Here is a 24,292-nt window from a genome sequence, read left to right as displayed (position 1 = left end):
CGCCCTCCCAGGAACCCGGTAGCAGGGCGGCCGCAGCGTCTCGCGCCACCCAACCGTCCGCCGGCCGGCGGCCGTCCCTAAGTGGCCTGCGGGGGACGTGCCCCCACTGTGGGGCGGGCGCCCAGCCTGGTGTCTTCTCTGAGGCCCCGTGGCTGCTTTCCCCCCCCCCCCGCAAGGGGAGAGCCGCGGAGGTGGGGACCGCCTCCTCGTGGGGACGTACACCCAGCTCTCCACGTCGGATTCCGGGGCTCTCTGTCCTGCCAGAAGGCCCAGCTGGCCTGCGGGTCCTTAGAGTGGCAAAAACATCCGAAAACTGAGATTGAGGGTCCGGTGGTTGTCTGCACTTTTGTGCTGGGCACCCCAGGGAGGCCCGGGGGCTGGCTGGACAACGCGGTCTGCTGGGCAGGGGGGGGGGGTTTGGAGGAGCAACTGATGCCCTTTGCACTTTGGGTAGCAAGTGTCTGAGGTGTCTCTGAGCCCTGCGCCATGTCGGGGGTGGGGGGTGGGAGGTCGGGGGGGTGGAGGAGCAGGAGGAGGAGGAGGAGGAGGTGGGAAGGGCCGTGGCCTGCAGTCGTCTTCCCGGGGTGGCTTCTTCCACAGGCTGCTTGGCCTGGGCTCCCTGCACCTGGGCCTTTGGAGGACTGGCCCTGTGCTTGCCAACGCTTCCCCTGCAGGGACCCAGAGCTGGGAGGTTGCATCTCTCAGCCCTGGGTCGGGCAGAGCCCCAGCGGGCCATGCCCACAACCTCTCTCAGCACGGGTCCCCCAGAAGGCTCCTTTGGGACCAGGATTCTCTTGCGGGTGACTCTTTAAGGTCTGGCCCCTGGATGGAGGGGCACCAGGAGTAGAGGAGCAGGAAGGGGAAGGGGGTGGCCATGCGAGGGGACACTTTCAGGCCAAGTCCCAGCTTCAGCCTGATCCTCCTGGGAACCCCGGGGTGTACGTCACACCTCCTGGTTGTCCCGCTCTGAGACAAGGAGCCGGGCTTCGCATTCCCCCAGCAGCCAGTCGTGGGCTGAGGACACCTGGGGCGTTGGGAACTCCCTGGCTTCTCCTTGGCTTAACATCTGGAGCTGCTTGTGAATCGTGCCGCCACACACACCCGAGTGCAGGTGTCTTCTGCACAGACTGCGGGCCTCGCTCTTCTGAATGCCGCTAGCTCGCCACCCACCCACGGGTGAACCTGGTCAGGGTACTTTCTCTCGGGGGCAGACTCTGATCCTGGCGGGCTACCGGTGTTTCTGTTTGCTCGTTTCTTTCTTCCATTTCGGGAAAGGCTTCCTTACTGGGTGTGGAAATCTCCTATGCCTTTCCTCGCCTATTCTGTCAGCTTTCAAATTCTCTTTCAGTTGCCACCCTCACAGATGGATTAGGAAACTCTTTCCGGTGCACTCATTAGTGAAATGACCTCAATGAAGCTGGAATCCAATATCTAATCGCCGATTTTTAGCGAGTCCACACGCCAGGGTGGTCGGGGTCCAATGCAGCCCCGGCCAGGCCCAGGCCCCTTGGACTGGGCCACAGGAGGACGCAGAGGAGGGTCCCGGGCCCCCCCCCCCCCCCCCCGTCGCGTTGCCGGCAGTTCTCCAAGGGCTTGGGCGTTTTCCAGAGGTAGGAGATGGAGGGGACTGATTTCTTCAGCGCCCCACAAACCACGCCACCCCACCCATGGGACACATCCCTAGAGAGAGAGAGAGACGCCCCATACACTCGCTCCCCTCCCCCATGCGCTGTGCCCCAGCCCGGGCCCGGGGGAATAGGCGGCAGCCCACCCACAGGGTGGGGGGCCCAGCTGAAAGGGGTTGTCGGGGAGGGCGGCCCCTGCCTGGGGTCAAAGGGCGGGCGATCCGCGCGTGCGCAATCGGCGGCGGCTGCGGCGGCGGCGGCGGCGGCGGGGGCGGCCACGAGCTGGGGGTGGGGGGCGGGTAGGGGAAGGAGGCCAGGCGAGGAGAGGAAGGGGGCTGGAAGGTCTCCACCTTGGCGAGTCCAGCCGTGGAGGCGCATCTTGTGTGAGTGTGAGTGAGTGAGTGTGAGTGTGTGTGTGTGTGTGTTTGTGTGTGTATAGAGAGACAGCCCCCCACCCCGGCCCACCGCTCCCTGCCCGCCCCGCCCCGCCCCGCCTGTCACCCCCGTCCCTCGGAGCCCGCCGGACCCGGCCGGTGAACTCAACAGGCCCGGCCCGGCGCGGGTCAGCGCCGGTGCGGGGCCTGGGGCGGGAGGAGGCGGCGGGGAAGTGCAGAGAGGCTCGGCTTCTTGAGCGGGGCAGGGGCGCCCTCCGCCGTCTAGGGCCACACCACCCTGAACGCGCCCGACCTCGTCTGGTCTGGGAAGCTAAGCAGGGTCGGGCCTGGTTAGTACTTGGATGGGAGACCGCCTGGGAATACCGGGTGCCGTCGGCTTCTTCTTTTTTTTTTTTTTGTTTTGCCTCCTGTTCTGTCCCCTCTCTGGGAGCGAGGCGGCGGCCCGGGGTGGGGGTCACCCCCACCCTCAGCGCCCGCCGCGGTGCCTGGCGCCCCAGCCCGCACCGTGGGGCCTCCTCTTGTCCCAAGCCGCGACACCGCCGTCACGCGGCAGCATGCGTGGCTTCTGGACTGTCAGGTCTCAGACCAAAGGTCTGCTCTGTGGGAACCGACACGCTGGAGGAAACCTTGAGAGTCTGAGAGGGGAGGGAGTTCCAGAAGAAGGCCAGGATGTCATTTGGAGGGAGTATGTGACCAGAACTCGTCCCGTTGCTTTTGGGGTTCTATGGGCTACACGTAGGAATCTTTGGTGGTGGCACCTGATGTTGGGGGATCCGGAGTCACACCCAGACCTGCTCCACAGGCCTCCTTTTACTTTTCTCTTCGGATTCATTATCTTTAAAAAGTGTCTCTTATCTCTATGATTGCATTTTCTTTTCTCTCTCTTTTCAAGCAGATGATGGGAGTCCAAGTATTAAGGTGACATGTGTTGCCCGTGCCCCCCTCCCCCCTGTGTTCTTATTCATTTACCTCTGATGTCGTTCCAGCGTATTGTGGGGGTACCAATGTTAGGGTCGGGTACGTTGCCCTCTCCCTGCCTCCCCCCTCGGGTCAGAGCCTCAAGTGCGCCCATCCCCCAGTCGGTGCGCACCCACCCCATTCCTAATGGAGGTGTATGCCCATCCCCTCCCCCCACCCGCCCGACACCCACCCGATGAAGGTGATTCCTCTGTGTCCACTTAGGTGTCCATCGGTTCGTACCCATTTGCTGGTGAGCGCGAGCACGTGGTGCTCGTGTGTCCATTCTTGGGCTACCTGGCTTACTGGAACGGGTTCCAGCTCTGGCCAGGAGAACCACGAGAGGTGCCCTCTCACCGCTGCTCCTCCTAGCTGAATAGCACTCCGTGGTGTCCACGCGCCACATTTCATTTACGCACTCGTGGGTCGATGGGCACTCGGGTCGCTTCCAGGTCTTTGCGATTGTGACTTGTGCCCTGACTCTAACCCTAACCCTTACCCAGCCCGTCTCCTCCTCGGCCCCTGCCTGACTGACTCCTTCCCGCCCGGCCTGTCACCTGTCACCGTCCTCTGCCCCTGCCTGACACGCTCCTCCCCGCCCGGGCCGTCACCGTCCTCGGCCCCTGCCTGACGGGGCTCCTCCGTCGCCTGGGCCTTCCAAGGGCTTGGTGTGGACGCTGGTTCCAGGACGCCCTCCCAGGAACCCGGTAGCAGGGCGGCCGCAGCGTCTCGCGCCACCCAACCGTCCGCCGGCCGGCGGCCGTCGCTAAGTGGCCTGCGGGGGACGTGCCCCCACTGTGGGGCGGGCGCCCAGCCTGGTGTCTTCTCTGAGGCCCCGTGGCTGCTTTCCCCCCCCCCCGCAAGGGGAGAGCCGCGGAGGTGGGGACCGCCTCCTCGTGGGGACGTACACCCAGCTCTCCACGTCGGATTCCGGGGCTCTCTGTCCTGCCAGAAGGCCCAGCTGGCCTGCGGGTCCTTAGAGTGGCAAAAACATCCGAAAACTGAGATTGAGGGTCCGGTGGTTGTCTGCACTTTTGTGCTGGGCACCCCAGGGAGGCCCGGGGGCTGGCTGGACAACGCGGTCTGCTGGGCAGGGGGGGGGGGTTTGGAGGAGCAACTGATGCCCTTTGCACTTTGGGTAGCAAGTGTCTGAGGTGTCTCTGAGCCCTGCGCCATGTCGGGGGTGGGGGGTGGGAGGTCGGGGGGGTGGAGGAGCAGGAGGAGGAGGAGGAGGAGGTGGGAAGGGCCGTGGCCTGCAGTCGTCTTCCCGGGGTGGCTTCTTCCACAGGCTGCTTGGCCTGGGCTCCCTGCACCTGGGCCTTTGGAGGACTGGCCCTGTGCTTGCCAACGCTTCCCCTGCAGGGACCCAGAGCTGGGAGGTTGCATCTCTCAGCCCTGGGTCGGGCAGAGCCCCAGCGGGCCATGCCCACAACCTCTCTCAGCACGGGTCCCCCAGAAGGCTCCTTTGGGACCAGGATTCTCTTGCGGGTGACTCTTTAAGGTCTGGCCCCTGGATGGAGGGGCACCAGGAGTAGAGGAGCAGGAAGGGGAAGGGGGTGGCCATGCGAGGGGACACTTTCAGGCCAAGTCCCAGCTTCAGCCTGATCCTCCTGGGAACCCCGGGGTGTACGTCACACCTCCTGGTTGTCCCGCTCTGAGACAAGGAGCCGGGCTTCGCATTCCCCCAGCAGCCAGTCGTGGGCTGAGGACACCTGGGGCGTTGGGAACTCCCTGGCTTCTCCTTGGCTTAACATCTGGAGCTGCTTGTGAATCGTGCCGCCACACACACCCGAGTGCAGGTGTCTTCTGCAGGGCCTCGCTCTTCTGAATGCCGCTAGCTCGCCACCCACCCACGGGTGAACCTGGTCAGGGTACTTTCTCTCGGGGGCAGACTCTGATCCTGGCGGGCTACCGGTGTTTCTGTTTGCTCGTTTCTTTCTTCCATTTCGGGAAAGGCTTCCTTACTGGGTGTGGAAATCTCCTATGCCTTTCCTCGCCTATTCTGTCAGCTTTCAAATTCTCTTTCAGTTGCCACCCTCACAGATGGATTAGGAAACTCTTTCCGGTGCACTCATTAGTGAAATGACCTCAATGAAGCTGGAATCCAATATCTAATCGCCGATTTTTAGCGAGTCCACACGCCAGGGTGGTCGGGGTCCAATGCAGCCCCGGCCAGGCCCAGGCCCCTTGGACTGGGCCACAGGAGGACGCAGAGGAGGGTCCCGGCCCCCCCCCCCCCCCCGTCGCGTTGCCGGCAGTTCTCCAAGGGCTTGGGCGTTTTCCAGAGGTAGGAGATGGAGGGGACTGATTTCTTCAGCGCCCCACAAACCACGCCACCCCACCCATGGGACACATCCCTAGAGAGAGAGAGAGACGCCCCATACACTCGCTCCCCTCCCCCATGCGCTGTGCCCCAGCCCGGGCCCGGGGGAATAGGCGGCAGCCCACCCACAGGGTGGGGGGCCCAGCTGAAAGGGGTTGTCGGGGAGGGCGGCCCCTGCCTGGGGTCAAAGGGCGGGCGATCCGCGCGTGCGCAATCGGCGGCGGCTGCGGCGGCGGCGGCGGCGGCGGCGGGGGCGGCCACGAGCTGGGGGTGGGGGGCGGGTAGGGGAAGGAGGCCAGGCGAGGAGAGGAAGGGGGCTGGAAGGTCTCCACCTTGGCGAGTCCAGCCGTGGAGGCGCATCTTGTGTGAGTGTGAGTGAGTGAGTGTGAGTGTGTGTGTGTGTGTGTTTGTGTGTGTATAGAGAGACAGCCCCCCACCCCGGCCCACCGCTCCCTGCCCGCCCCGCCCCGCCCCGCCTGTCACCCCCGTCCCTCGGAGCCCGCCGGACCCGGCCGGTGAACTCAACAGTCCCGGCCCGGCGCGGGTCAGCGCCGGTGCGGGGCCTGGGGCGGGAGGAGGCGGCGGGGAAGTGCAGAGAGGCTCGGCTTCTTGAGCGGGGCAGGGGCGCCCTCCGCCGTCTAGGGCCACACCACCCTGAACGCGCCCGACCTCGTCTGGTCTGGGAAGCTAAGCAGGGTCGGGCCTGGTTAGTACTTGGATGGGAGACCGCCTGGGAATACCGGGTGCCGTCGGCTTCTTCTTTTTTTTTTTTTTGTTTTGCCTCCTGTTCTGTCCCCTCTCTGGGAGCGAGGCGGCGGCCCGGGGTGGGGGTCACCCCCACCCTCAGCGCCCGCCGCGGTGCCTGGCGCCCCAGCCCGCACCGTGGGGCCTCCTCTTGTCCCAAGCCGCGACACCGCCGTCACGCGGCAGCATGCGTGGCTTCTGGACTGTCAGGTCTCAGACCAAAGGTCTGCTCTGTGGGAACCGACACGCTGGAGGAAACCTTGAGAGTCTGAGAGGGGAGGGAGTTCCAGAAGAAGGCCAGGATGTCATTTGGAGGGAGTATGTGACCAGAACTCGTCCCGTTGCTTTTGGGGTTCTATGGGCTACACGTAGGAATCTTTGGTGGTGGCACCTGATGTTGGGGGATCCGGAGTCACACCCAGACCTGCTCCACAGGCCTCCTTTTACTTTTCTCTTCGGATTCATTATCTTTAAAAAGTGTCTCTTATCTCTATGATTGCATTTTCTTTTCTCTCTCTTTTCAAGCAGATGATGGGAGTCCAAGTATTAAGGTGACATGTGTTGCCCGTGCCCCCCTCCCCCCTGTGTTCTTATTCATTTACCTCTGATGTCGTTCCAGCGTATTGTGGGGGTACCAATGTTAGGGTCGGGTACGTTGCCCTCTCCCTGCCTCCCCCCTCGGGTCAGAGCCTCAAGTGCGCCCATCCCCCAGTCGGTGCGCACCCACCCCATTCCTAATGGAGGTGTATGCCCATCCCCTCCCCCCACCCGCCCGACACCCACCCGATGAAGGTGATTCCTCTGTGTCCACTTAGGTGTCCATCGGTTCGTACCCATTTGCTGGTGAGCGCGAGCACGTGGTGCTCGTGTGTCCATTCTTGGGCTACCTGGCTTACTGGAACGGGTTCCAGCTCTGGCCAGGAGAACCACGAGAGGTGCCCTCTCACCGCTGCTCCTCCTAGCTGAATAGCACTCCGTGGTGTCCACGCGCCACATTTCATTTACGCACTCGTGGGTCGATGGGCACTCGGGTCGCTTCCAGGTCTTTGCGATTGTGACTTGTGCCCTGACTCTAACCCTAACCCTTACCCAGCCCGTCTCCTCCTCGGCCCCTGCCTGACTGACTCCTTCCCGCCCGGCCTGTCACCTGTCACCGTCCTCTGCCCCTGCCTGACACGCTCCTCCCCGCCCGGGCCGTCACCGTCCTCGGCCCCTGCCTGACGGGGCTCCTCCGTCGCCTGGGCCTTCCAAGGGCTTGGTGTGGACGCTGGTTCCAGGACGCCCTCCCAGGAACCCGGTAGCAGGGCGGCCGCAGCGTCTCGCGCCACCCAACCGTCCGCCGGCCGGCGGCCGTCGCTAAGTGGCCTGCGGGGGACGTGCCCCCACTGTGGGGCGGGCGCCCAGCCTGGTGTCTTCTCTGAGGCCCCGTGGCTGCTTTCCCCCCCCCCCCGCAAGGGGAGAGCCGCGGAGGTGGGGACCGCCTCCTCGTGGGGACGTACACCCAGCTCTCCACGTCGGATTCCGGGGCTCTCTGTCCTGCCAGAAGGCCCAGCTGGCCTGCGGGTCCTTAGAGTGGCAAAAACATCCGAAAACTGAGATTGAGGGTCCGGTGGTTGTCTGCACTTTTGTGCTGGGCACCCCAGGGAGGCCCGGGGGCTGGCTGGACAACGCGGTCTGCTGGGCAGGGGGGGGGGGTTTGGAGGAGCAACTGATGCCCTTTGCACTTTGGGTAGCAAGTGTCTGAGGTGTCTCTGAGCCCTGCGCCATGTCGGGGGTGGGGGGTGGGAGGTCGGGGGGGTGGAGGAGCAGGAGGAGGAGGAGGAGGAGGTGGGAAGGGCCGTGGCCTGCAGTCGTCTTCCCGGGGTGGCTTCTTCCACAGGCTGCTTGGCCTGGGCTCCCTGCACCTGGGCCTTTGGAGGACTGGCCCTGTGCTTGCCAACGCTTCCCCTGCAGGGACCCAGAGCTGGGAGGTTGCATCTCTCAGCCCTGGGTCGGGCAGAGCCCCAGCGGGCCATGCCCACAACCTCTCTCAGCACGGGTCCCCCAGAAGGCTCCTTTGGGACCAGGATTCTCTTGCGGGTGACTCTTTAAGGTCTGGCCCCTGGATGGAGGGGCACCAGGAGTAGAGGAGCAGGAAGGGGAAGGGGGTGGCCATGCGAGGGGACACTTTCAGGCCAAGTCCCAGCTTCAGCCTGATCCTCCTGGGAACCCCGGGGTGTACGTCACACCTCCTGGTTGTCCCGCTCTGAGACAAGGAGCCGGGCTTCGCATTCCCCCAGCAGCCAGTCGTGGGCTGAGGACACCTGGGGCGTTGGGAACTCCCTGGCTTCTCCTTGGCTTAACATCTGGAGCTGCTTGTGAATCGTGCCGCCACACACACCCGAGTGCAGGTGTCTTCTGCACAGACTGCGGGCCTCGCTCTTCTGAATGCCGCTAGCTCGCCACCCACCCACGGGTGAACCTGGTCAGGGTACTTTCTCTCGGGGGCAGACTCTGATCCTGGCGGGCTACCGGTGTTTCTGTTTGCTCGTTTCTTTCTTCCATTTCGGGAAAGGCTTCCTTACTGGGTGTGGAAATCTCCTATGCCTTTCCTCGCCTATTCTGTCAGCTTTCAAATTCTCTTTCAGTTGCCACCCTCACAGATGGATTAGGAAACTCTTTCCGGTGCACTCATTAGTGAAATGACCTCAATGAAGCTGGAATCCAATATCTAATCGCCGATTTTTAGCGAGTCCACACGCCAGGGTGGTCGGGGTCCAATGCAGCCCCGGCCAGGCCCAGGCCCCTTGGACTGGGCCACAGGAGGACGCAGAGGAGGGTCCCGGCCCCCCCCCCCCCCCCGGTCGCGTTGCCGGCAGTTCTCCAAGGGCTTGGGCGTTTTCCAGAGGTAGGAGATGGAGGGGACTGATTTCTTCAGCGCCCCACAAACCACGCCACCCCACCCATGGGACACATCCCTAGAGAGGGAGAGAGACGCCCCATACACTCGCTCCCCTCCCCCATGCGCTGTGCTCCAGCCCGGGCCCGGCGGAATAGGCGGCAGCCCACCCACAGGGTGGGGGGCCCAGCTGAAAGGGGTTGTCGGGGAGGGCGGCCCCTGCCTGGGGTCAAAGGGCGGGCGATCCGCCCGTGCGCAATCGGCGGCGGCTGCGGCGGCGGCGGCGGCGGCGGCGGCGGCGGCGGGGGCGGCCACGAGCTGGGGGTGGGGGGCGGGTAGGGGAAGGAGGCCAGGCGAGGAGAGGAAGGGGGCTGGAAGGTCTCCACCTTGGCGAGTCCAGCCGTGGAGGCGCATCTTGTGTGAGTGTGAGTGAGTGAGTGTGAGTGTGTGTGTGTGTGTGTTTGTGTGTGTATAGAGAGACAGCCCCCCACCCCGGCCCACCGCTCCCTGCCCGCCCCGCCCCGCCCCGCCTGTCACCCCCGTCCCTCGGAGCCCGCCGGACCCGGCCGGTGAACTCAACAGGCCCGGCCCGGCGCGGGTCAGCGCCGGTGCGGGGCCTGGGGCGGGAGGAGGCGGCGGGGAAGTGCAGAGAGGCTCGGCTTCTTGAGCGGGGCAGGGGCGCCCTCCGCCGTCTAGGGCCACACCACCCTGAACGCGCCCGACCTCGTCTGGTCTGGGAAGCTAAGCAGGGTCGGGCCTGGTTAGTACTTGGATGGGAGACCGCCTGGGAATACCGGGTGCCGTCGGCTTCTTCTTTTTTTTTTTTTTGTTTTGCCTCCTGTTCTGTCCCCTCTCTGGGAGCGAGGCGGCGGCCCGGGGTGGGGGTCACCCCCACCCTCAGCGCCCGCCGCGGTGCCTGGCGCCCCAGCCCGCACCGTGGGGCCTCCTCTTGTCCCAAGCCGCGACACCGCCGTCACGCGGCAGCATGCGTGGCTTCTGGACTGTCAGGTCTCAGACCAAAGGTCTGCTCTGTGGGAACCGACACGCTGGAGGAAACCTTGAGAGTCTGAGAGGGGAGGGAGTTCCAGAAGAAGGCCAGGATGTCATTTGGAGGGAGTATGTGACCAGAACTCGTCCCGTTGCTTTTGGGGTTCTATGGGCTACACGTAGGAATCTTTGGTGGTGGCACCTGATGTTGGGGGATCCGGAGTCACACCCAGACCTGCTCCACAGGCCTCCTTTTACTTTTCTCTTCGGATTCATTATCTTTAAAAAGTGTCTCTTATCTCTATGATTGCATTTTCTTTTCTCTCTCTTTTCAAGCAGATGATGGGAGTCCAAGTATTAAGGTGACATGTGTTGCCCGTGCCCCCCTCCCCCCTGTGTTCTTATTCATTTACCTCTGATGTCGTTCCAGCGTATTGTGGGGGTACCAATGTTAGGGTCGGGTACGTTGCCCTCTCCCTGCCTCCCCCCTCGGGTCAGAGCCTCAAGTGCGCCCATCCCCCAGTCGGTGCGCACCCACCCCATTCCTAATGGAGGTGTATGCCCATCCCCTCCCCCCACCCGCCCGACACCCACCCGATGAAGGTGATTCCTCTGTGTCCACTTAGGTGTCCATCGGTTCGTACCCATTTGCTGGTGAGCGCGAGCACGTGGTGCTCGTGTGTCCATTCTTGGGCTACCTGGCTTACTGGAACGGGTTCCAGCTCTGGCCAGGAGAACCACGAGAGGTGCCCTCTCACCGCTGCTCCTCCTAGCTGAATAGCACTCCGTGGTGTCCACGCGCCACATTTCATTTACGCACTCGTGGGTCGATGGGCACTCGGGTCGCTTCCAGGTCTTTGCGATTGTGACTTGTGCCCTGACTCTAACCCTAACCCTTACCCAGCCCGTCTCCTCCTCGGCCCCTGCCTGACTGACTCCTTCCCGCCCGGCCTGTCACCTGTCACCGTCCTCTGCCCCTGCCTGACACGCTCCTCCCCGCCCGGGCCGTCACCGTCCTCGGCCCCTGCCTGACGGGGCTCCTCCGTCGCCTGGGCCTTCCAAGGGCTTGGTGTGGACGCTGGTTCCAGGACGCCCTCCCAGGAACCCGGTAGCAGGGCGGCCGCAGCGTCTCGCGCCACCCAACCGTCCGCCGGCCGGCGGCCGTCGCTAAGTGGCCTGCGGGGGACGTGCCCCCACTGTGGGGCGGGCGCCCAGCCTGGTGTCTTCTCTGAGGCCCCGTGGCTGCTTTCCCCCCCCCCCCCCCGCAAGGGGAGAGCCGCGGAGGTGGGGACCGCCTCCTCGTGGGGACGTACACCCAGCTCTCCACGTCGGATTCCGGGGCTCTCTGTCCTGCCAGAAGGCCCAGCTGGCCTGCGGGTCCTTAGAGTGGCAAAAACATCCGAAAACTGAGATTGAGGGTCCGGTGGTTGTCTGCACTTTTGTGCTGGGCACCCCAGGGAGGCCCGGGGGCTGGCTGGACAACGCGGTCTGCTGGGCAGGGGGGGGGGGTTTGGAGGAGCAACTGATGCCCTTTGCACTTTGGGTAGCAAGTGTCTGAGGTGTCTCTGAGCCCTGCGCCATGTCGGGGGTGGGGGGTGGGAGGTCGGGGGGGTGGAGGAGCAGGAGGAGGAGGAGGAGGAGGTGGGAAGGGCCGTGGCCTGCAGTCGTCTTCCCGGGGTGGCTTCTTCCACAGGCTGCTTGGCCTGGGCTCCCTGCACCTGGGCCTTTGGAGGACTGGCCCTGTGCTTGCCAACGCTTCCCCTGCAGGGACCCAGAGCTGGGAGGTTGCATCTCTCAGCCCTGGGTCGGGCAGAGCCCCAGCGGGCCATGCCCACAACCTCTCTCAGCACGGGTCCCCCAGAAGGCTCCTTTGGGACCAGGATTCTCTTGCGGGTGACTCTTTAAGGTCTGGCCCCTGGATGGAGGGGCACCAGGAGTAGAGGAGCAGGAAGGGGAAGGGGGTGGCCATGCGAGGGGACACTTTCAGGCCAAGTCCCAGCTTCAGCCTGATCCTCCTGGGAACCCCGGGGTGTACGTCACACCTCCTGGTTGTCCCGCTCTGAGACAAGGAGCCGGGCTTCGCATTCCCCCAGCAGCCAGTCGTGGGCTGAGGACACCTGGGGCGTTGGGAACTCCCTGGCTTCTCCTTGGCTTAACATCTGGAGCTGCTTGTGAATCGTGCCGCCACACACACCCGAGTGCAGGTGTCTTCTGCACAGACTGCGGGCCTCGCTCTTCTGAATGCCGCTAGCTCGCCACCCACCCACGGGTGAACCTGGTCAGGGTACTTTCTCTCGGGGGCAGACTCTGATCCTGGCGGGCTACCGGTGTTTCTGTTTGCTCGTTTCTTTCTTCCATTTCGGGAAAGGCTTCCTTACTGGGTGTGGAAATCTCCTATGCCTTTCCTCGCCTATTCTGTCAGCTTTCAAATTCTCTTTCAGTTGCCACCCTCACAGATGGATTAGGAAACTCTTTCCGGTGCACTCATTAGTGAAATGACCTCAATGAAGCTGGAATCCAATATCTAATCGCCGATTTTTAGCGAGTCCACACGCCAGGGTGGTCGGGGTCCAATGCAGCCCCGGCCAGGCCCAGGCCCCTTGGACTGGGCCACAGGAGGACGCAGAGGAGGGTCCCGGCCCCCCCCCCCCCCCCCGTCGCGTTGCCGGCAGTTCTCCAAGGGCTTGGGCGTTTTCCAGAGGTAGGAGATGGAGGGGACTGATTTCTTCAGCGCCCCACAAACCACGCCACCCCACCCATGGGACACATCCCTAGAGAGAGAGAGAGACGCCCCATACACTCGCTCCCCTCCCCCATGCGCTGTGCCCCAGCCCGGGCCCGGGGGAATAGGCGGCAGCCCACCCACAGGGTGGGGGGCCCAGCTGAAAGGGGTTGTCGGGGAGGGCGGCCCCTGCCTGGGGTCAAAGGGCGGGCGATCCGCGCGTGCGCAATCGGCGGCGGCTGCGGCGGCGGCGGCGGCGGCGGCGGGGGCGGCCACGAGCTGGGGGTGGGGGGCGGGTAGGGGAAGGAGGCCAGGCGAGGAGAGGAAGGGGGCTGGAAGGTCTCCACCTTGGCGAGTCCAGCCGTGGAGGCGCATCTTGTGTGAGTGTGAGTGAGTGAGTGTGAGTGTGTGTGTGTGTGTGTTTGTGTGTGTATAGAGAGACAGCCCCCCACCCCGGCCCACCGCTCCCTGCCCGCCCCGCCCCGCCCCGCCTGTCACCCCCGTCCCTCGGAGCCCGCCGGACCCGGCCGGTGAACTCAACAGGCCCGGCCCGGCGCGGGTCAGCGCCGGTGCGGGGCCTGGGGCGGGAGGAGGCGGCGGGGAAGTGCAGAGAGGCTCGGCTTCTTGAGCGGGGCAGGGGCGCCCTCCGCCGTCTAGGGCCACACCACCCTGAACGCGCCCGACCTCGTCTGGTCTGGGAAGCTAAGCAGGGTCGGGCCTGGTTAGTACTTGGATGGGAGACCGCCTGGGAATACCGGGTGCCGTCGGCTTCTTCTTTTTTTTTTTTTTGTTTTGCCTCCTGTTCTGTCCCCTCTCTGGGAGCGAGGCGGCGGCCCGGGGTGGGGGTCACCCCCACCCTCAGCGCCCGCCGCGGTGCCTGGCGCCCCAGCCCGCACCGTGGGGCCTCCTCTTGTCCCAAGCCGCGACACCGCCGTCACGCGGCAGCATGCGTGGCTTCTGGACTGTCAGGTCTCAGACCAAAGGTCTGCTCTGTGGGAACCGACACGCTGGAGGAAACCTTGAGAGTCTGAGAGGGGAGGGAGTTCCAGAAGAAGGCCAGGATGTCATTTGGAGGGAGTATGTGACCAGAACTCGTCCCGTTGCTTTTGGGGTTCTATGGGCTACACGTAGGAATCTTTGGTGGTGGCACCTGATGTTGGGGGATCCGGAGTCACACCCAGACCTGCTCCACAGGCCTCCTTTTACTTTTCTCTTCGGATTCATTATCTTTAAAAAGTGTCTCTTATCTCTATGATTGCATTTTCTTTTCTCTCTCTTTTCAAGCAGATGATGGGAGTCCAAGTATTAAGGTGACATGTGTTGCCCGTGCCCCCCTCCCCCCTGTGTTCTTATTCATTTACCTCTGATGTCGTTCCAGCGTATTGTGGGGGTACCAATGTTAGGGTCGGGTACGTTGCCCTCTCCCTGCCTCCCCCCTCGGGTCAGAGCCTCAAGTGTGCCCATCCCCCAGTCGGTGCGCACCCACCCCATTCCTAATGGAGGTGTATGCCCATCCCCTCCCCCCACCCGCCCGACACCCACCCGATGAAGGTGATTCCTCTGTGTCCACTTAGGTGTCCATCGGTTCGTACCCATTTGCTGGTGAGCGCGAGCACGTGGTGCTCGTGTGTCCATTCTTGGGCTACCTGGCTTACTGGAACGGGTTCCAGCTCTGGCCAGGAGAACCACGAGAGGTGCCCTCTCACCGCTGCTCCTCCTAGCTGAATAGCACTCCGTGGTGTCCACGCGCCACATTTCATTTACGCACTCGTGGGTCGATGGGCACTCGGGTCGCTTCCAGGTCTTTGCGATTGTGACTTGTGCCCTGACTCTAACCCTAACCCTTACCCAGCCCGTCTCCTCCTCGGCCCCTGCCTGACTGACTCCTTCCCGCCCGGCCTGTCACCTGTCACCGTCCTCTGCCCCTGCCTGACACGCTCCTCCCCGCCCGGGCCGTCACCGTCCTCGGCCCCTGCCTGACGGGGCTCCTCCGTCGCCTGGGCCTTCCAAGGGCTTGGTGTGGACGCTGGTTCCAGGACGCCCTCCCAGGAACCCGGTAGCAGGGCGGCCGCAGCGTCTCGCGCCACCCAACCGTCCGCCGGCCGGCGGCCGTCGCTAAGTGGCCTGCGGGGGACGTGCCCCCACTGTGGGGCGGGCGCCCAGCCTGGTGTCTTCTCTGAGGCCCCGTGGCTGCTTTCCCCCCCCCCCCGCAAGGGGAGAGCCGCGGAGGTGGGGACCGCCTCCTCGTGGGGACGTACACCCAGCTCTCCACGTCGGATTCCGGGGCTCTCTGTCCTGCCAGAAGGCCCAGCTGGCCTGCGGGTCCTTAGAGTGGCAAAAACATCCGAAAACTGAGATTGAGGGTCCGGTGGTTGTCTGCACTTTTGTGCTGGGCACCCCAGGGAGGCCCGGGGGCTGGCTGGACAACGCGGTCTGCTGGGCAGGGGGGGGGGGTTTGGAGGAGCAACTGATGCCCTTTGCACTTTGGGTAGCAAGTGTCTGAGGTGTCTCTGAGCCCTGCGCCATGTCGGGGGTGGGGGGTGGGAGGTCGGGGGGGTGGAGGAGCAGGAGGAGGAGGAGGAGGAGGTGGGAAGGGCCGTGGCCTGCAGTCGTCTTCCCGGGGTGGCTTCTTCCACAGGCTGCTTGGCCTGGGCTCCCTGCACCTGGGCCTTTGGAGGACTGGCCCTGTGCTTGCCAACGCTTCCCCTGCAGGGACCCAGAGCTGGGAGGTTGCATCTCTCAGCCCTGGGTCGGGCAGAGCCCCAGCGGGCCATGCCCACAACCTCTCTCAGCACGGGTCCCCCAGAAGGCTCCTTTGGGACCAGGATTCTCTTGCGGGTGACTCTTTAAGGTCTGGCCCCTGGATGGAGGGGCACCAGGAGTAGAGGAGCAGGAAGGGGAAGGGGGTGGCCATGCGAGGGGACACTTTCAGGCCAAGTCCCAGCTTCAGCCTGATCCTCCTGGGAACCCCGGGGTGTACGTCACACCTCCTGGTTGTCCCGCTCTGAGACAAGGAGCCGGGCTTCGCATTCCCCCAGCAGCCAGTCGTGGGCTGAGGACACCTGGGGCGTTGGGAACTCCCTGGCTTCTCCTTGGCTTAACATCTGGAGCTGCTTGTGAATCGTGCCGCCACACACACCCGAGTGCAGGTGTCTTCTGCACAGACTGCGGGCCTCGCTCTTCTGAATGCCGCTAGCTCGCCACCCACCCACGGGTGAACCTGGTCAGGGTACTTTCTCTCGGGGGCAGACTCTGATCCTGGCGGGCTACCGGTGTTTCTGTTTGCTCGTTTCTTTCTTCCATTTCGGGAAAGGCTTCCTTACTGGGTGTGGAAATCTCCTATGCCTTTCCTCGCCTATTCTGTCAGCTTTCAAATTCTCTTTCAGTTGCCACCCTCACAGATGGATTAGGAAACTCTTTCCGGTGCACTCATTAGTGAAATGACCTCAATGAAGCTGGAATCCAATATCTAATCGCCGATTTTTAGCGAGTCCACACGCCAGGGTGGTCGGGGTCCAATGCAGCCCCGGCCAGGCCCAGGCCCCTTGGACTGGGCCACAGGAGGACGCAGAGGAGGGTCCCGGCCCCCCCCCCCCCCCCCCCCCGGTCGCGTTGCCGGCAGTTCTCCAAGGGCTTGGGCGTTTTCCAGAGGTAGGAGATGGAGGGGACTGATTTCTTCAGCGCCCCACAAACCACGCCACCCCACCCATGGGACACATCCCTAGAGAGGGAGAGAGACGCCCCATACACTCGCTCCCCTCCCCCATGCGCTGTGCTCCAGCCCGGGCCCGGCGGAATAGGCGGCAGCCCACCCACAGGGTGGGGGGCCCAGCTGAAAGGGGTTGTCGGGGAGGGCGGCCCCTGCCTGGGGTCAAAGGGCGGGCGATCCGCCCGTGCGCAATCGGCGGCGGCTGCGGCGGCGGCGGCGGCGGCGGCGGCGGCGGCGGGGGCGGCCACGAGCTGGGGGTGGGGGGCGGGTAGGGGAAGGAGGCCAGGCGAGGAGAGGAAGGGGGCTGGAAGGTCTCCACCTTGGCGAGTCCAGCCGTGGAGGCGCATCTTGTGTGAGTGTGAGTGAGTGAGTGTGAGTGTGTGTGTGTGTGTGTTTGTGTGTGTATAGAGAGACAGCCCCCCACCCCGGCCCACCGCTCCCTGCCCGCCCCGCCCCGCCCCGCCTGTCACCCCCGTCCCTCGGAGCCCGCCGGACCCGGCCGGTGAACTCAACAGGCCCGGCCCGGCGCGGGTCAGCGCCGGTGCGGGGCCTGGGGCGGGAGGAGGCGGCGGGGAAGTGCAGAGAGGCTCGGCTTCTTGAGCGGGGCAGGGGCGCCCTCCGCCGTCTAGGGCCACACCACCCTGAACGCGCCCGACCTCGTCTGGTCTGGGAAGCTAAGCAGGGTCGGGCCTGGTTAGTACTTGGATGGGAGACCGCCTGGGAATACCGGGTGCCGTCGGCTTCTTCTTTTTTTTTTTTTTGTTTTGCCTCCTGTTCTGTCCCCTCTCTGGGAGCGAGGCGGCGGCCCGGGGTGGGGGTCACCCCCACCCTCAGCGCCCGCCGCGGTGCCTGGCGCCCCAGCCCGCACCGTGGGGCCTCCTCTTGTCCCAAGCCGCGACACCGCCGTCACGCGGCAGCATGCGTGGCTTCTGGACTGTCAGGTCTCAGACCAAAGGTCTGCTCTGTGGGAACCGACACGCTGGAGGAAACCTTGAGAGTCTGAGAGGGGAGGGAGTTCCAGAAGAAGGCCAGGATGTCATTTGGAGGGAGTATGTGACCAGAACTCGTCCCGTTGCTTTTGGGGTTCTATGGGCTACACGTAGGAATCTTTGGTGGTGGCACCTGATGTTGGGGGATCCGGAGTCACACCCAGACCTGCTCCACAGGCCTCCTTTTACTTTTCTCTTCGGATTCATTATCTTTAAAAAGTGTCTCTTATCTCTATGATTGCATTTTCTTTTCTCTCTCTTTTCAAGCAGATGATGGGAGTCCAAGTATTAAGGTGACATGTGTTGCCCGTGCCCCCCTCCCCCCTGTGTTCTTATTCATTTACCTCTGATGTCGTTCCAGCGTATTGTGGGGGTACCAATGTTAGGGTCGGGTACGTTGCCCTCTCCCTGCCTCCCCCCTCGGGTCAGAGCCTCAAGTGCGCCCATCCCCCAGTCGGTGCGCACCCACCCCATTCCTAATGGAGGTGTATGCCCATCCCCTCCCCCCACCCGCCCGACACCCACCCGATGAAGGTGATTCCTCTGTGTCCACTTAGGTGTCCATCGGTTCGTACCCATTTGCTGGTGAGCGCGAGCACGTGGTGCTCGTGTGTCCATTCTTGGGCTACCTGGCTTACTGGAACGGGTTCCAGCTCTGGCCAGGAGAACCACGAGAGGTGCCCTCTCACCGCTGCTCCTCCTAGCTGAATAGCACTCCGTGGTGTCCACGCGCCACATTTCATTTACGCACTCGTGGGTCGATGGGCACTCGGGTCGCTTCCAGGTCTTTGCGATTGTGACTTGTGCCCTGACTCTAACCCTAACCCTTACCCAGCCCGTCTCCTCCTCGGCCCCTGCCTGACTGACTCCTTCCCGCCCGGCCTGTCACCTGTCACCGTCCTCTGCCCCTGCCTGACACGCTCCTCCCCGCCCGGGCCGTCACCGTCCTCGGCCCCTGCCTGACGGGGCTCCTCCGTCGCCTGGGCCTTCCAAGGGCTTGGTGTGGACGCTGGTTCCAGGACGCCCTCCCAGGAACCCGGTAGCAGGGCGGCCGCAGCGTCTCGCGCCACCCAACCGTCCGCCGGCCGGCGGCCGTCGCTAAGTGGCCTGCGGGGGACGTGCCCCCACTGTGGGGCGGGCGCCCAGCCTGGTGTCTTCTCTGAGGCCCCGTGGCTGCTTTCCCCCCCCCCCCCGCAAGGGGAGAGCCGCGGAGGTGGGGACCGCCTCCTCGTGGGGACGTACACCCAGCTCTCCACGTCGGATTCCGGGGCTCTCTGTCCTGCCAGAAGGCCCAGCTGGCCTGCGGGTCCTTAGAGTGGCAAAAACATCCGAAAACTGAGATTGAGGGTCCGGTGGTTGTCTGCACTTTTGTGCTGGGCACCCCAGGGAGGCCCGGGGGCTGGCTGGACAACGCGGTCTGCTGGGCAGGGGGGGGGGGTTTGGAGGAGCAACTGATGCCCTTTGCACTTTGGGTAGCAAGTGTCTGAGGTGTCTCTGAGCCCTGCGCCATGTCGGGGGTGGGGGGTGGGAGGTCGGGGGGGGTGGAGGAGCAGGAGGAGGAGGAGGAGGAGGTGGGAAGGGCCGTGGCCTGCAGTCGTCTTCCCGGGGTGGCTTCTTCCACAGGCTGCTTGGCCTGGGCTCCCTGCACCTGGGCCTTTGGAGGACTGGCCCTGTGCTTGCCAACGCTTCCCCTGCAGGGACCCAGAGCTGGGAGGTTGCATCTCTCAGCCCTGGGTCGGGCAGAGCCCCAGCGGGCCATGCCCACAACCTCTCTCAGCACGGGTCCCCCAGAAGGCTCCTTTGGGACCAGGATTCTCTTGCGGGTGACTCTTTAAGGTCTGGCCCCTGGATGGAGGGGCACCAGGAGTAGAGGAGCAGGAAGGGGAAGGGGGTGGCCATGCGAGGGGACACTTTCAGGCCAAGTCCCAGCTTCAGCCTGATCCTCCTGGGAACCCCGGGGTGTACGTCACACCTCCTGGTTGTCCCGCTCTGAGACAAGGAGCCGGGCTTCGCATTCCCCCAGCAGCCAGTCGTGGGCTGAGGACACCTGGGGCGTTGGGAACTCCCTGGCTTCTCCTTGGCTTAACATCTGGAGCTGCTTGTGAATCGTGCCGCCACACACACCCGAGTGCAGGTGTCTTCTGCACAGACTGCGGGCCTCGCTCTTCTGAATGCCGCTAGCTCGCCACCCACCCACGGGTGAACCTGGTCAGGGTACTTTCTCTCGGGGGCAGACTCTGATCCTGGCGGGCTACCGGTGTTTCTGTTTGCTCGTTTCTTTCTTCCATTTCGGGAAAGGCTTCCTTACTGGGTGTGGAAATCTCCTATGCCTTTCCTCGCCTATTCTGTCAGCTTTCAAATTCTCTTTCAGTTGCCACCCTCACAGATGGATTAGGAAACTCTTTCCGGTGCACTCATTAGTGAAATGACCTCAATGAAGCTGGAATCCAATATCTAATCGCCGATTTTTAGCGAGTCCACACGCCAGGGTGGTCGGGGTCCAATGCAGCCCCGGCCAGGCCCAGGCCCCTTGGACTGGGCCACAGGAGGACGCAGAGGAGGGTCCCGGCCCCCCCCCCCCCCCCGTCGCGTTGCCGGCAGTTCTCCAAGGGCTTGGGCGTTTTCCAGAGGTAGGAGATGGAGGGGACTGATTTCTTCAGCGCCCCACAAACCACGCCACCCCACCCATGGGACACATCCCTAGAGAGGGAGAGAGACGCCCCATACACTCGCTCCCCTCCCCCATGCGCTGTGCCCCAGCCCGGGCCCGGGGGAATAGGCGGCAGCCCACCCACAGGGTGGGGGGCCCAGCTGAAAGGGGTTGTCGGGGAGGGCGGCCCCTGCCTGGGGTCAAAGGGCGGGCGATCCGCGCGTGCGCAATCGGCGGCGGCTGCGGCGGCGGCGGCGGCGGCGGCGGGGGCGGCCACGAGCTGGGGGTGGGGGGCGGGTAGGGGAAGGAGGCCAGGCGAGGAGAGGAAGGGGGCTGGAAGGTCTCCACCTTGGCGAGTCCAGCCGTGGAGGCGCATCTTGTGTGAGTGTGAGTGAGTGAGTGTGAGTGTGTGTGTGTGTGTGTTTGTGTGTGTATAGAGAGACAGCCCCCCACCCCGGCCCACCGCTCCCTGCCCGCCCCGCCCCGCCCCGCCTGTCACCCCCGTCCCTCGGAGCCCGCCGGACCCGGCCGGTGAACTCAACAGGCCCGGCCCAGCGCGGGTCAGCGCCGGTGCGGGGCCTGGGGCGGGAGGAGGCGGCGGGGAAGTGCAGAGAGGCTCGGCTTCTTGAGCGGGGCAGGGGCGCCCTCCGCCGTCTAGGGCCACACCACCCTGAACGCGCCCGACCTCGTCTGGTCTGGGAAGCTAAGCAGGGTCGGGCCTGGTTAGTACTTGGATGGGAGACCGCCTGGGAATACCGGGTGCCGTCGGCTTCTTCTTTTTTTTTTTTTTGTTTTGCCTCCTGTTCTGTCCCCTCTCTGGGAGCGAGGCGGCGGCCCGGGGTGGGGGTCACCCCCACCCTCAGCGCCCGCCGCGGTGCCTGGCGCCCCAGCCCGCACCGTGGGGCCTCCTCTTGTCCCAAGCCGCGACACCGCCGTCACGCGGCAGCATGCGTGGCTTCTGGACTGTCAGGTCTCAGACCAAAGGTCTGCTCTGTGGGAACCGACACGCTGGAGGAAACCTTGAGAGTCTGAGAGGGGAGGGAGTTCCAGAAGAAGGCCAGGATGTCATTTGGAGGGAGTATGTGACCAGAACTCGTCCCGTTGCTTTTGGGGTTCTATGGGCTACACGTAGGAATCTTTGGTGGTGGCACCTGATGTTGGGGGATCCGGAGTCACACCCAGACCTGCTCCACAGGCCTCCTTTTACTTTTCTCTTCGGATTCATTATCTTTAAAAAGTGTCTCTTATCTCTATGATTGCATTTTCTTTTCTCTCTCTTTTCAAGCAGATGATGGGAGTCCAAGTATTAAGGTGACATGTGTTGCCCGTGCCCCCCTCCCCCCTGTGTTCTTATTCATTTACCTCTGATGTCGTTCCAGCGTATTGTGGGGGTACCAATGTTAGGGTCGGGTACGTTGCCCTCTCCCTGCCTCCCCCCTCGGGTCAGAGCCTCAAGTGCGCCCATCCCCCAGTCGGTGCGCACCCACCCCATTCCTAATGGAGGTGTATGCCCATCCCCTCCCCCCACCCGCCCGACACCCACCCGATGAAGGTGATTCCTCTGTGTCCACTTAGGTGTCCATCGGTTCGTACCCATTTGCTGGTGAGCGCGAGCACGTGGTGCTCGTGTGTCCATTCTTGGGCTACCTGGCTTACTGGAACGGGTTCCAGCTCTGGCCAGGAGAACCACGAGAGGTGCCCTCTCACCGCTGCTCCTCCTAGCTGAATAGCACTCCGTGGTGTCCACGCGCCACATTTCATTTACGCACTCGTGGGTCGATGGGCACTCGGGTCGCTTCCAGGTCTTTGCGATTGTGACTTGTGCCCTGACTCTAACCCTAACCCTTACCCAGCCCGTCTCCTCCTCGGCCCCTGCCTGACTGACTCCTTCCCGCCCGGCCTGTCACCGTCCTCTGCCCCTGCCTGACACGCTCCTCCCCGCCCGGGCCGTCACCGTCCTCGGCCCCTGCCTGACGGGGCTCCTCCGTCGCCTGGGCCTTCCAAGGGCTTGGTGTGGACGCTGGTTCCAGGACGCCCTCCCAGGAACCCGGTAGCAGGGCGGCCGCAGCGTCTCGCGCCACCCAACCGTCCGCCGGCCGGCGGCCGTCGCTAAGTGGCCTGCGGGGGACGTGCCCCCACTGTGGGGCGGGCGCCCAGCCTGGTGTCTTCTCTGAGGCCCCGTGGCTGCTTTCCCCCCCCCCCCCGCAAGGGGAGAGCCGCGGAGGTGGGGACCGCCTCCTCGTGGGGACGTACACCCAGCTCTCCACGTCGGATTCCGGGGCTCTCTGTCCTGCCAGAAGGCCCAGCTGGCCTGCGGGTCCTTAGAGTGGCAAAAACATCCGAAAACTGAGATTGAGGGTCCGGTGGTTGTCTGCACTTTTGTGCTGGGCACCCCAGGGAGGCCCGGGGGCTGGCTGGACAACGCGGTCTGCTGGGCAGGGGGGGGGGGTTTGGAGGAGCAACTGATGCCCTTTGCACTTTGGGTAGCAAGTGTCTGAGGTGTCTCTGAGCCCTGCGCCATGTCGGGGGTGGGGGGTGGGAGGTCGGGGGGGTGGAGGAGCAGGAGGAGGAGGAGGAGGAGGTGGGAAGGGCCGTGGCCTGCAGTCGTCTTCCCGGGGTGGCTTCTTCCACAGGCTGCTTGGCCTGGGCTCCCTGCACCTGGGCCTTTGGAGGACTGGCCCTGTGCTTGCCAACGCTTCCCCTGCAGGGACCCAGAGCTGGGAGGTTGCATCTCTCAGCCCTGGGTCGGGCAGAGCCCCAGCGGGCCATGCCCACAACCTCTCTCAGCACGGGTCCCCCAGAAGGCTCCTTTGGGACCAGGATTCTCTTGCGGGTGACTCTTTAAGGTCTGGCCCCTGGATGGAGGGGCACCAGGAGTAGAGGAGCAGGAAGGGGAAGGGGGTGGCCATGCGAGGGGACACTTTCAGGCCAAGTCCCAGCTTCAGCCTGATCCTCCTGGGAACCCCGGGGTGTACGTCACACCTCCTGGTTGTCCCGCTCTGAGACAAGGAGCCGGGCTTCGCATTCCCCCAGCAGCCAGTCGTGGGCTGAGGACACCTGGGGCGTTGGGAACTCCCTGGCTTCTCCTTGGCTTAACATCTGGAGCTGCTTGTGAATCGTGCCGCCACACACACCCGAGTGCAGGTGTCTTCTGCACAGACTGCGGGCCTCGCTCTTCTGAATGCCGCTAGCTCGCCACCCACCCACGGGTGAACCTGGTCAGGGTACTTTCTCTCGGGGGCAGACTCTGATCCTGGCGGGCTACCGGTGTTTCTGTTTGCTCGTTTCTTTCTTCCATTTCGGGAAAGGCTTCCTTACTGGGTGTGGAAATCTCCTATGCCTTTCCTCGCCTATTCTGTCAGCTTTCAAATTCTCTTTCAGTTGCCACCCTCACAGATGGATTAGGAAACTCTTTCCGGTGCACTCATTAGTGAAATGACCTCAATGAAGCTGGAATCCAATATCTAATCGCCGATTTTTAGCGAGTCCACACGCCAGGGTGGTCGGGGTCCAATGCAGCCCCGGCCAGGCCCAGGCCCCTTGGACTGGGCCACAGGAGGACGCAGAGGAGGGTCCCGGCCCCCCCCCCCCCCCCGGTCGCGTTGCCGGCAGTTCTCCAAGGGCTTGGGCGTTTTCCAGAGGTAGGAGATGGAGGGGACTGATTTCTTCAGCGCCCCACAAACCACGCCACCCCACCCATGGGACACATCCCTAGAGAGGGAGAGAGACGCCCCATACACTCGCTCCCCTCCCCCATGCGCTGTGCCCCAGCCCGGGCCCGGGGGAATAGGCGGCAGCCCACCCACAGGGTGGGGGGCCCAGCTGAAAGGGGTTGTCGGGGAGGGCGGCCCCTGCCTGGGGTCAAAGGGCGGGCGATCCGCGCGTGCGCAATCGGCGGCGGCTGCGGCGGCGGCGGCGGCGGCGGCGGGGGCGGCCACGAGCTGGGGGTGGGGGGCGGGTAGGGGAAGGAGGCCAGGCGAGGAGAGGAAGGGGGCTGGAAGGTCTCCACCTTGGCGAGTCCAGCCGTGGAGGCGCATCTTGTGTGAGTGTGAGTGAGTGAGTGTGAGTGTGTGTGTGTGTGTGTTTGTGTGTGTATAGAGAGACAGCCCCCCACCCCGGCCCACCGCTCCCTGCCCGCCCCGCCCCGCCCCGCCTGTCACCCCCGTCCCTCGGAGCCCGCCGGACCCGGCCGGTGAACTCAACAGGCCCGGCCCGGCGCGGGTCAGCGCCGGTGCGGGGCCTGGGGCGGGAGGAGGCGGCGGGGAAGTGCAGAGAGGCTCGGCTTCTTGAGCGGGGCAGGGGCGCCCTCCGCC

General features: G+C 64.3%; 6 non-coding genes across 6 annotated transcripts; all 6 read left to right on the top strand.

Annotated features, from left to right (window-relative positions):
• The first annotated feature begins 2,279 nt into the window (after positions 1-2,279).
• Positions 2,280-2,398, top strand: LOC142868406 (5S ribosomal RNA). The gene has a single exon (XR_012917409.1). It is a non-coding gene; the product is annotated as a 5S ribosomal RNA (ribosomal RNA).
• Positions 2,399-5,936: 3,538 nt separating this feature from the next.
• Positions 5,937-6,055, top strand: LOC142868405 (5S ribosomal RNA). The gene has a single exon (XR_012917408.1). It is a non-coding gene; the product is annotated as a 5S ribosomal RNA (ribosomal RNA).
• A 3,557-nt stretch (positions 6,056-9,612) lies between these two features.
• LOC142868404 (5S ribosomal RNA) lies at positions 9,613-9,731 on the top strand. Its single transcript, XR_012917407.1, has one exon. It is a non-coding gene; the product is annotated as a 5S ribosomal RNA (ribosomal RNA).
• Positions 9,732-13,282: 3,551 nt separating this feature from the next.
• On the top strand, positions 13,283-13,401 carry LOC142868469 (5S ribosomal RNA). Its single transcript, XR_012917471.1, has one exon. It is a non-coding gene; the product is annotated as a 5S ribosomal RNA (ribosomal RNA).
• A 3,562-nt stretch (positions 13,402-16,963) lies between these two features.
• LOC142868468 (5S ribosomal RNA) lies at positions 16,964-17,082 on the top strand. The gene has a single exon (XR_012917470.1). It is a non-coding gene; the product is annotated as a 5S ribosomal RNA (ribosomal RNA).
• A 3,549-nt stretch (positions 17,083-20,631) lies between these two features.
• LOC142868467 (5S ribosomal RNA) lies at positions 20,632-20,750 on the top strand. The gene has a single exon (XR_012917468.1). It is a non-coding gene; the product is annotated as a 5S ribosomal RNA (ribosomal RNA).
• The last annotated feature ends 3,542 nt before the right edge of the window (positions 20,751-24,292 follow it).

Source organism: Microcebus murinus, unplaced genomic scaffold (genome assembly GCF_040939455.1).
Source record: "Microcebus murinus isolate Inina unplaced genomic scaffold, M.murinus_Inina_mat1.0 scaf031_hap2_Mmur4.0, whole genome shotgun sequence".
In the NCBI taxonomy this organism is placed as follows: Eukaryota; Metazoa; Chordata; class Mammalia; order Primates; family Cheirogaleidae; genus Microcebus; species Microcebus murinus.
This window is presented reverse-complemented; position numbering and strand designations above follow the sequence as displayed.